The following is a 9952-nucleotide window of genomic DNA, read 5'->3' as shown; positions in this document are numbered from 1 at the left end:
GAGGCCCAGGGATTTTGCAAGGTCAGGGAATAAGAAATGCTGCCCATAGCCACCTGTGATTCTGCAGCCTCTAGGGGAGATTTTGCAGCAACATCAGAGACAATTTTAAAGGGCATTTTAAAATAGATTTAAATGGTGCAATTAGTGCAGCAAGATATTTGATTGCATTTATTTTGCACTATTCCCAGGTGATCAGTTTCCAATATCCCAACATCTTTGTGCTGAGCATGCGTAGCTGCGGGAGAGATTCTTTTAAAGGGGAGCTGGAGGTTTTAGTTCCTCGATGGGGGACATTTGGGGATTTTGGCACAGGACCTTAAAGGTATTTACGAGAGTATTTCAATGGGAATTAGACACCGAAATACCTTTGAGGATCTGGGCTGTTGGCACCTGGGGTGGGATGAGAGGCTGTTTGGTATTGAGGGATTGGCATGTGTCTGGAGGTTTCGGTGAAAAAGATCAGCAGTGAAAGAATTGACAATGCCCAATGTAGTAGGAAGAGAGCCTAAGATATAAGCCCTTGTATCAGAGGCCTCGTATGAGGCTTGAGCTAAAGTAGTGGGCAAGCTTTGCTGACATAAAGCAAAGTTAGCAAACACCAGGCCCCGCCTGCTTGCAAGCTCACACCATCTGGCAAGAACAGGGCTGATATTGCAGAAGCACAGATTTCTAAGAAGTGCGAGAGGTGCAGAGCACTCATCCAAACACATTCCAAAAGGGTGGTACCAGAATACCCCAATATCAAGGATGGTACAAAAGCATTCCCCAGCGATAACAGGAACACACTGACCCCTCCTAAAAGACAAGGTCAGGATGACAGTGTAATAAATAAAGATGTTTTAATCAAACCAATATGTACAAGGAAATGGGTAATAACTAGCTAAGTCAGAGGGCAGTAACTAACTATGTCAGAGGGACAATACGTAATTTGTTTGTTATAAAGATGTATCTCTGAGAGACTGTCTTGGTCCTGCCGAGGGGGGAATGGAAAGTCCTGCCATTCACTGAACTGCGTCCATTGTCATGGGCATACATGTCTTCGTATCCTCGTAAAGTCTGCCAGGTGCTATAACTGTGCTGACGACAATAAACCTGACCTTGTGCCTTCGTACCTTAATGGATCTTGTGGTCATTCGCTCAAGGTCTGCTTGGCTGGCTATTTGCACAGAGCTGGGGCAGCATGCAGAGAGAACACACACATGCAGCTGAACATCTAACCACATCCATCTTTAAGTTTGAATTAAAAACCCATTGAACTCCATGGGGGAGTCCATATTTCTCAGAGCAATTGGAGGTGGGGGAAGGGAGGGGAGAAGACCAAAGCAGGGGGAACCTGAAGAGAAGGGAGAAAACAAATCATTTCCAAGTTTGAAGTTTTACAGTTTTTTTAAGGAAATAGGTTTGACCTTTTCAAGATTCACAAAATTGATTGTGTTAAAATATCTTGATAGCTCAAAAAGGCTCTTTTGGGGTTTGGGGGGGTTTATTGATTGTCATTTTTCTCTTGGTTGAAAGAATTTATGGTGCCATCATTAGGTTTCAGAGTACCCCTTTTGACATCAGTGGTACAAGCCACATTTCTCCGAGCTATGGGATTGTGGTTGGGGACCCCATGGAGAGGGAAAGGAGAGGAGATAGTGGGACTGGAGTGGCAACCTGAAGATGGTGGAGAAAATTATTAATCTCCCTATCTGAAGAGTATTTCACAAGGTTCTATATAGAGAGACAAGGCAGGGGAGGGGATATCTTTCATTGGACTAACTTCTGTCGGTGAGAGAGACAAGCTTTGGAGCTTGCACAGAGCTCTTCTTCAGGTCATTTTATTTCAAGATTTCATTTCTTTATTAAGGAAATGGATTTGACATATTTATGATCGACCCCGACCCCAGGAATGGCTTTGTGTGTGTGTGATGTACAGGAGCTCTCAAATCCCTTTTATAAATTGTGAATGCTTTTTTTGCCACCGTGTTCATTGCCACTGAGATGAGTTACAATGAATGGGAAGTTTCAGAGTAGCAGCCATGTTAGTCCGTATCCGCAAAAAGAAAAGGAGGACTTGTGGCACCTTAGAGACTAACAAATTTATTTGAGCATAAGCTTTCGTGAGCTACAGCTGACTTCATCGGATGCATGCAGTGGAAAATACAGTGGGGAGATTTATATACACAGAACATGAAACAATGGGTGTTACCATACACACTGTAATGAGAGTGATCAGGTGAGCTATTACCTAGCAGGAGAGTGGGGGGGCGGGGGGGCTATTGTAGTGATAATCAAGGTGGGCCATTTCCAGCAGTTGACAAGAACGTCTGAGGAACAGTGCGGAGGGGGGGGGGGGAATAGTTTTACTTTGTGTAATGACCCATCCACTCCCAGTCTCTATTCAAGCCTAAGTTAATTGTATCCAGTTTGCAAATTAATTCCAATTCAGCAGTCTCTCGGTGGAGTCTGTTTTTGAAGTTTTTTTGTTGAAGAATTGCAACTTTTAGGTCTGTAATCGAGTGACCAGAGAGATTGAAGTGTTCTCCAACTGGTTTATGAATGTTATTATTCTTGACATCTGATTTGTGTCCATTTATTCTTTTACGTAGAGACTGTCCAGTTTGACCAATGTACATGGCAGAGGGGCATTGCTGGCACATGATGGCACATATCACATTGGTAGATGCGCAGGTGAACGAGCCTCTGATAGTGTGGCTGATGTGATTGGGCCCTATGATGGTGTCCCCTGAATAGATATGTGGACAGAGTTGGCAATGGGCTTTGTTGCAAGTATAGGTTCCTGGGTTGGTGTTTTTGTTGTGTGGTATGTGGTTGCTGGTGAGTATTTGTTTCAGGTTGGGGGGCTGTTTGTAAGCAAGGACTGGCCTGTCTCCCAAGATCTGTGAGAGTGATGGGTCGTCCTTCAGGATAGATTGTAGATCCTTGATGATGCGTTGGAGAAGTTTTAGTTGGGGGCTGAAGGTGATGGCTAGTGGCCTTCTGTTATTTTCTTTGTTGGGCCTGTCCTGTAGTAGGTAACTTCTGGGTACTCTTCTGGTTCTGTCAATCTGTTTCTTCACTTCAGCAGGTGGGTATTGTAGTTGTAAGAACGCTTGATAGAGATCTTGTAGGTGTTTGTCTGAGGGGTTGGAGCAAATGCAGTTGTATCGCAGAGCTTGGCTGTAGACAATGGACCGTGTGGTGTAGTCTGGATGAAAGCTGGAGGCATGTAGGTAGGAATAGCGGTCAGTAGGTTTCCGCTATAGGGTGGTGTTTACGTGACCATTGTTTATTAGCACTGTAGTGTCCAGGAAGTGGATCTCTTGTGTGGACTGGTCCAGGGTGAGGTTGATGGTGGGTGGAAATTGTTGAAATCCTGGTGGAATTCCTCAAGGGCCTCCTTCCCATGGGTCCAGATGATGAAGATGTCCTCAACGTAGCACAAGCGGAGTAGGGGCGTAATACAGCTACCACTCTGAAACCTTTAAAAATGCTATTTCTTTCGAGGTGCAAGAATGGGGACGTTACAGGGGGACAAGTTTTCTCCTGAAGAGTCTCAAGTCTTCTCTCTGACATACATCTTTCTGAAAGAGACTCTGAGATCTGACAAGGGATCTAGGAGGGGAAAGTAAGCAGCAGGGAGGAGGGGAAGGTAAGCAGCAGAATACGGACCCTGGACTTCAGAAAAGCAGACTTTGACTCCGTCAGGGAACTGATGGGCAAGATCCCCTGGGAGAATAACATGAGGGGGAAAGGAGTCCAGGAGAGCTGGCTGTATTTTAAAGAATCCTTATTGCGGTTACAGGGACAAAACATCCCGATGTGTAGAAAGAATAGTAAATATGGCAGGTGACCAGCCTGGCTTAACAGTGAAATCCTTGCTGATCTTAAACACAAAAAAGAGGCTTACAAGAAGTGGAAGATTGGACAAATGACCAGGGATGAGTATATAAATATTGCTCGGGCATGTAGGAATGGAATCAGGAAGGCTAAAACACACCTGGAGTTGCGGCTAGTGAAGGATGTTAAGAGTAACAAGAAGGGTTTCTTCAGGTATGTTAGCAATAAGAAGAAAGCCAAGGAAAGTGTGGGCCATTTACTAAATGAGGGAGGCAACCTAGTGACAGAGGATGTGGAAAAAGCTAATGTACTCAATGCTTTTTTTGCCTCTGTCTTCACAAACAAAGTCAGCTCCCAGACTACTGCACTGGGCAGCACAGCATGGGGAGGAGGTGATCAGCCCTCTGTGGAGAAAGAAGTGGTTCGGGACTATTTAGAAAAACTGGATGTGCACAAGTCCATGGGGCCGGATGCGTTGCATCCGAGAGTGCTAAAGGAATTGGCAGATGTGATTGCAGAGCCATTGGCCATTATCTTTGAAAACTCATGGCGATCGGGGGAAGTCCCAGAAGATTGGAAAAAGGCTAATGTAGTGCCCATCTTTAAAAAAGGGAAGATGGATGATCCTGGGAACTACAGGCTGGTCAGCCTCACCTCAGTCCCCGGAAAAATCATGGAGCATGTCCTCAAGGAATCAATTCTGAAGCACTTAGACGAAAGGAAAGTGATCAGGAACAGTCAGCATGGATTCACCAAGGGAAAGTCATGCCTGACTAATCTAATTGCCCTCTATGATGAGATAACTGGTTCTGTGGATGAAGGGAAAGCAGTGGACGTGTTATTCCTCGATTTTAGCAAAGCTTTTTAGCATGGTCTCCCACAGTATTCTTGTCAGCAAGTTAAAGAAGTATGGGCTGGATGAATGCACTACAAGGTGGGTAGAAAGTTGGCTAGATTGTCGGGCTCAGCGGGTAGTGATCAATGGCTCCATGTCTAGTTGGCAGCCGGTATCTAGCGGAGTGCCCCAAGGGTTGGTCCTGGGGCCGGTTTTGTTCAATATCTTCACTAATGATCTGGAGGATGGTGTGGATTGCACCCTCAGCAAGTTTGCAGATGACACTAAACTGGGAGGAGTGGTAGATACGCTGGAGGGTAGGGATAGGATACAGAGGGACCTAGACAAATTGGAGGATTGGGCCAAAAGAAATCTGATGAGGTTCAACAAGGACAAGTGCAGAGTCCTGCACTTAGGATGGAAAAATCCCATGCACCGCTACAGACTAGGGACCGAATGGCTAGGCAGCAGTTCTGCAGAGAAGGACCTAGGGGTGACAGTGGACGAGAAGCTGGATATGAGTCAACAGTGTGCCCTTGTTGCCAAGAAGGCCAATGGCATTTTGGGGTGTATAAGTAGGGGCATTGCCAGCAGATCGAGGGACGTGATCGTTCCCCTCTATTCGACATTGATGAGGCCTCATCTGGAGTACTGTGTCCAGTTTTGGGCCCCACACTACAAGAAGGATGTGGAGAAATTGGAGAGAGTTCAGCGAAGGGCAACAAAAATGATTAGGGGACTGGAACACATGAGTTATGAGGAGAGGCTGAGGGAACTGGGATTGTTTAGTCTACGGAAGAGAGGAATGAGGGGGGATTTGATAGCTGCTTTTAACTACCTGAAAGGTGGATCCAAAGAGGATGGATCTAGGCTATTCTCAGTGCTAGCAGATGACAGGACAAGGAGTAATGGTCTCAAGTTGCAGTGGGGGAGGTTTAGGTTGGATATTAGGAAAAACTTTTTCACTAGGAGGGTGGTGAAACACTGGAATGCGTTACCTAGGGAGGTGGTGGAATCTCCTTCCTTCAAAGTTTTTAAGGTCAGGCTTGACAAAGCCCTGGCTGGGATGATTATTTGGGATTGGTCCTGCTCTGGGCAGGGGGTTGGACTAGATGGCCTCCAGAGGTCCCTTCCAACTCTGTTATTCTATGATTCTAAGTGAGTTGTGTTTCTGTGTGGGTCTGTTTTGACTGTAATCCTGGGTTGTGAACGCATTATGTGTAGACATATCTGAGCTAGCTTTAATTTAGCCAGCTTGGGTCCTGGAGCAGTCACGCCGTAGCAGCCCGAGGGGTACAAGCGCACTCCAAACCCTGGATAACTAGTTGCAGGAATAGCCCATGCTGAAGAGTGTGCTACTGCAGTGTCATAATGCTTTGAGATACCTGAGATAGCTAGCTAAGGGCACGTCTACACTTGCAAAGTTACAGCGCCGCTCAGAGAGCGCAGAAGGAAAACCGCTGTTGTGTGTTCACACTGACAGCTGCCTGCGCAATAGCGTGTTCACACTTGCGGTGCTTGCAGCGCTATTCGGAGTGGTGCACTCTGGGCAGTTATCCCACAGAGCACCTCTTTCTCTTTTGCCGCTAAGACTTGTGGGAAGGCAGAGGGGGTCGCGGGGCATCCTGGGTCCAGTCCCAATGCCCCGTGATGCATTGCTTCGCATCCCAGCAATCCCTGTGCTTCCGTCCACATTTGGCACCATCTTTCAATGGTTTGTGTACTGCCCTGCCTCTTTCAAGCTGCAGGAATGGATCCCGAACTGCTGACCAGTATGCTGCTCGCTCTGACCAACACATCACGAGTGGCAGTGGAGTTATTCCTTAAACTACAAGGAGAAGAGGAGTGCAACACTGATCTCGCCACTCGTAATAGCTACGACTTGAGATTGCTTGTGGCATTCATGGAGGTGCTGACCATCGTGGAACACTGCTTTTGGCTCAGGAAACAAGCAGTGAGTGGTGAGATCACATCGTGATGCACGTCTGGGATGACGAGCAGTGGCTGCAGAACTTTCGCAAGAGGAAAGCTGTAGAACTGATCAATGAAATTGTTTTTAATTGTTCATTTTATTAATATAACTTCAGAAGCAAAGTTTTATGAATGAAACAACATTCATTCATAAAACCAGCTACCCCAATAACTGGCTAATTGAGTTTCACTTTCAATCCAATTGCTGCTTAAATCACTGAAACTTACACTGTTTCAACATTGACAGGTTTCAGAGTAGCAGCCGTGTTAATCTGTATTCGCAAAAAGAAAAGGAGGACTTGTGGCACCTTAGAGACTAACCAATTTATTTGAGCATAAGCTTTCGTGAGCTACAGCTCACTTCATCAGGTGCATTCAGTGGAAAATACAGTGAGGAGATTTATATACACACAGAACATGAAAAAATGGGTGTTATCTTACACACTGTAAGGAGAGTGATCACTTAAGATGAGCTATTACCAGCAGGAGAGCGGGGTGGGGAGGAGGGGGAAAAGAAAACCTTTTGTAGTGATAATCAAGGTCGGCCATTTCCAGCAGTTAACAAGAACCTCTGAGGAACAGTGGTGGGGGGGGGGGAATAGTTTTATTTTGTGTAATGACTCATTCATTCCCAGTCTCTATTCAAGCCTAAATTAATTGTATCCAGTTTGCAAATTAATTCCAATTCAGCAGTCTCTCATTGGAGTCTGTTTTTGAAGTTTTTTTGTTGTAATATCGCGACTTTTAGGTCAGAGATCGAGTGACCAGAGAGATTGAAGTGTTCTCCGACTGGTTTATGAATGCTATAATTCTTGACATCTGATTTGTGTCCATTTATTCTTTTATGTAGAGACTGTCCAGTTTGACCAGTGTACGTGGCAGAGGGGCATTGCTGGCACATGATGGCATATATCATATGAATCTTGCCCATATGCTCAGGGTTTAGCTGATCGCCATATTTGGGGTCGGGAAGGAATTTTCCTCCAGGGCAGATTGGAAGGCCCTGGAGGTTTTTCGCCTTCCTCTGTAGCATGGGGCACGGGTCACTTGCTGGAGGATTCTCTGCTCCTTGAAGTCTTTAAACTACGATTTGAGGACTTCAATAGCACAGATATAGGTGTGAGGTTTTTTTTTTGTAGGAGTGGTGGGTGAAATTCTGTGGTCTGCGTTGTGCAGGAAGTCAGACTAGATGATCATAATGGTCCCTTCTGACCTAAATATCTATGAATCTATGAATCACATTGGTAGATGTGCAGGTGAACGAGCCTCTGATAGTGTGGCTGATGTAAGCAATATAAAAAACTTTCCCTCCAAACTGCCACATGAGGCTGAGCCAAAACCTTTCTGCCCTCAGGAGCCTGAAAGTCAGCCAGAGGAGCAGCAGGGCGCAAGGAGAGCTGAGCTCCACCACACAGGCACCGCTGCTCCTGTGATCCTGCTGTGGTTGTGTCTGGGTGGGGCTGCTTAGCACAGTGGGGGCAGGGGAGTGGCCCTCTCAGTGACAAGGCTGTGAGAATGCAATCTCTCATTATGTAGCCCGTGCTGCGTTAACCAGTTGGGACCCCTGACAGCTTCTCATGAACTCCTCCCTTACCCCTCGCATGTGCCCTACTGGTAAGGCCAGATACAGATGAACAAGGAGAGTGTGGATTTTTTGCGAAGCAAATGCCTCACATCCAGAGGCTGCGATTATTTTCTAACCTCCAGGGTTTACCCACTTGCCCAGGGACAGCAGGTCTGACCAGCGCTAATGGGTCTCTCAAAATTGCTGAGGATGTTTTTGGTGGAAGCTCTTCAGTTTTGAAGAGTCTGGCTGCTGTAGGTAGCCCCTGCTCAGTCAGGAGCAATCAGCAGCCCAGCCATTGGCTTGGGCATTGGAGCCCATGGACACCAGCATCCCTTTCCTCAGACCCCATCTCAGGCTTTGCTCTCTATCCTCAAATTCCCAGTTATCTGCAGGGTTCCTCTGGCTCAGAGCCACACTCCAGGCCAGTGGAGTCCAGGGCTCCATGGCTCACCCTCAGTGACATTTCCTCTCAAGCAGCCCAGAACCACACCAGCATTGAAACAGACTCCAAAGAGAGACTGCTGAATTGGAATTAATTTGCAAACTGGATACAATTAACTTAGGCTTGAATAGAGACTGGGAGTGGATGGGTCATTACACAAAGTAAAACTATTTCCCCATGTTTATCCCCCTCCCCCACACTGTTCCTCAGACGTTCCTGTCAACTGCTGGAAGTGGCCCACCTTTATTATCACTACAAAAGGTTTTCTCCCCCCCCCCCCGCCTCCTGCTGGTAATAGCTCATCTTAAGTGAGTGTGTATGATAACACCCATTTTTTCATGTTCTGTGTGATTATAAATCTCCTCACTGTATTTTCCACTGAATGCATCCGATGAAGTGAGCTGTAGCTCACGAAAGCTTATGCTCAAATAAATTGGTTAGTCTCTAAGGTGCCACAAGTCCTCCTTTTCTTGTTTCAACATTGTAACTTCTGCTCACTGTTTGTCATTCATTATACTTGTCTATATTGTAACTTCTGTTCACTGTTTGACATTCCTTACATTTGTCCATATTGTAACTCAAACTCCATTTTAACTTGTCCCAAACTCCATTTTAAAATGCTCACTCCATTTTGTAAAAGCTTGCTGTAACCTTCATTTTTGCAAAACCCTGCTGTAATCTTATTAGTTTAGTTTAGATGTATGAATGAGGTATGTATAGGTGATGGAATCAACTTCCAGCCCCAGCCTGCCCTGATGAAATAAAGTGAAAACACCAAGGGCTGAAGATGCAGACAACAGCCCCGACAAAGCAAGAAGAGTCCACCCTAAAAAGAAAAGAACAAAAGTACAATTGAAGAAACATCAAAGCCAGGTCCTAGGCTGAAAGTCTGCAATTGACGGATGATCAATCACACGGAACCCAGAGGCAGCGTGACACAGCAAGATCTATAGACTCTGGATTCAAACTAAAGCCTACAAAAAGGATGGATGAGATGGAAGACTTTGGAGGGTAACATTCTGCTGCCAACATGGAAGGGCATCAGTGCATGCCCAGCAGAGACCCAGCCCTTCCTTGTGCCCGGCTTTCTTGGCCAGTTAGCCTCCACAAGCTACGAACCCAAGCCACAAACTCAAGTTACATTCAGGATTGGTAACGATACATCAGCTGCAGAACATTTGTGTGTGTGTGTGTGTGTACATAGGTATCAGATATTAGTTATTGGTCATAAATCAAATTGTGTTATAATAAACGTCACATCTTGTCTTGTCCCCTGAAACGATCCTGTGTAGTTTTGTCTGCATAACAAAGCCAC

This window comes from Caretta caretta, chromosome 14 (genome assembly GCF_965140235.1).
Source record: "Caretta caretta isolate rCarCar2 chromosome 14, rCarCar1.hap1, whole genome shotgun sequence".
NCBI lineage: Eukaryota > Metazoa > Chordata > Testudines > Cheloniidae > Caretta > Caretta caretta.
The sequence above is the reverse complement of the archived record's forward strand: the minus strand, read 5'-3'. Positions refer to the sequence as shown.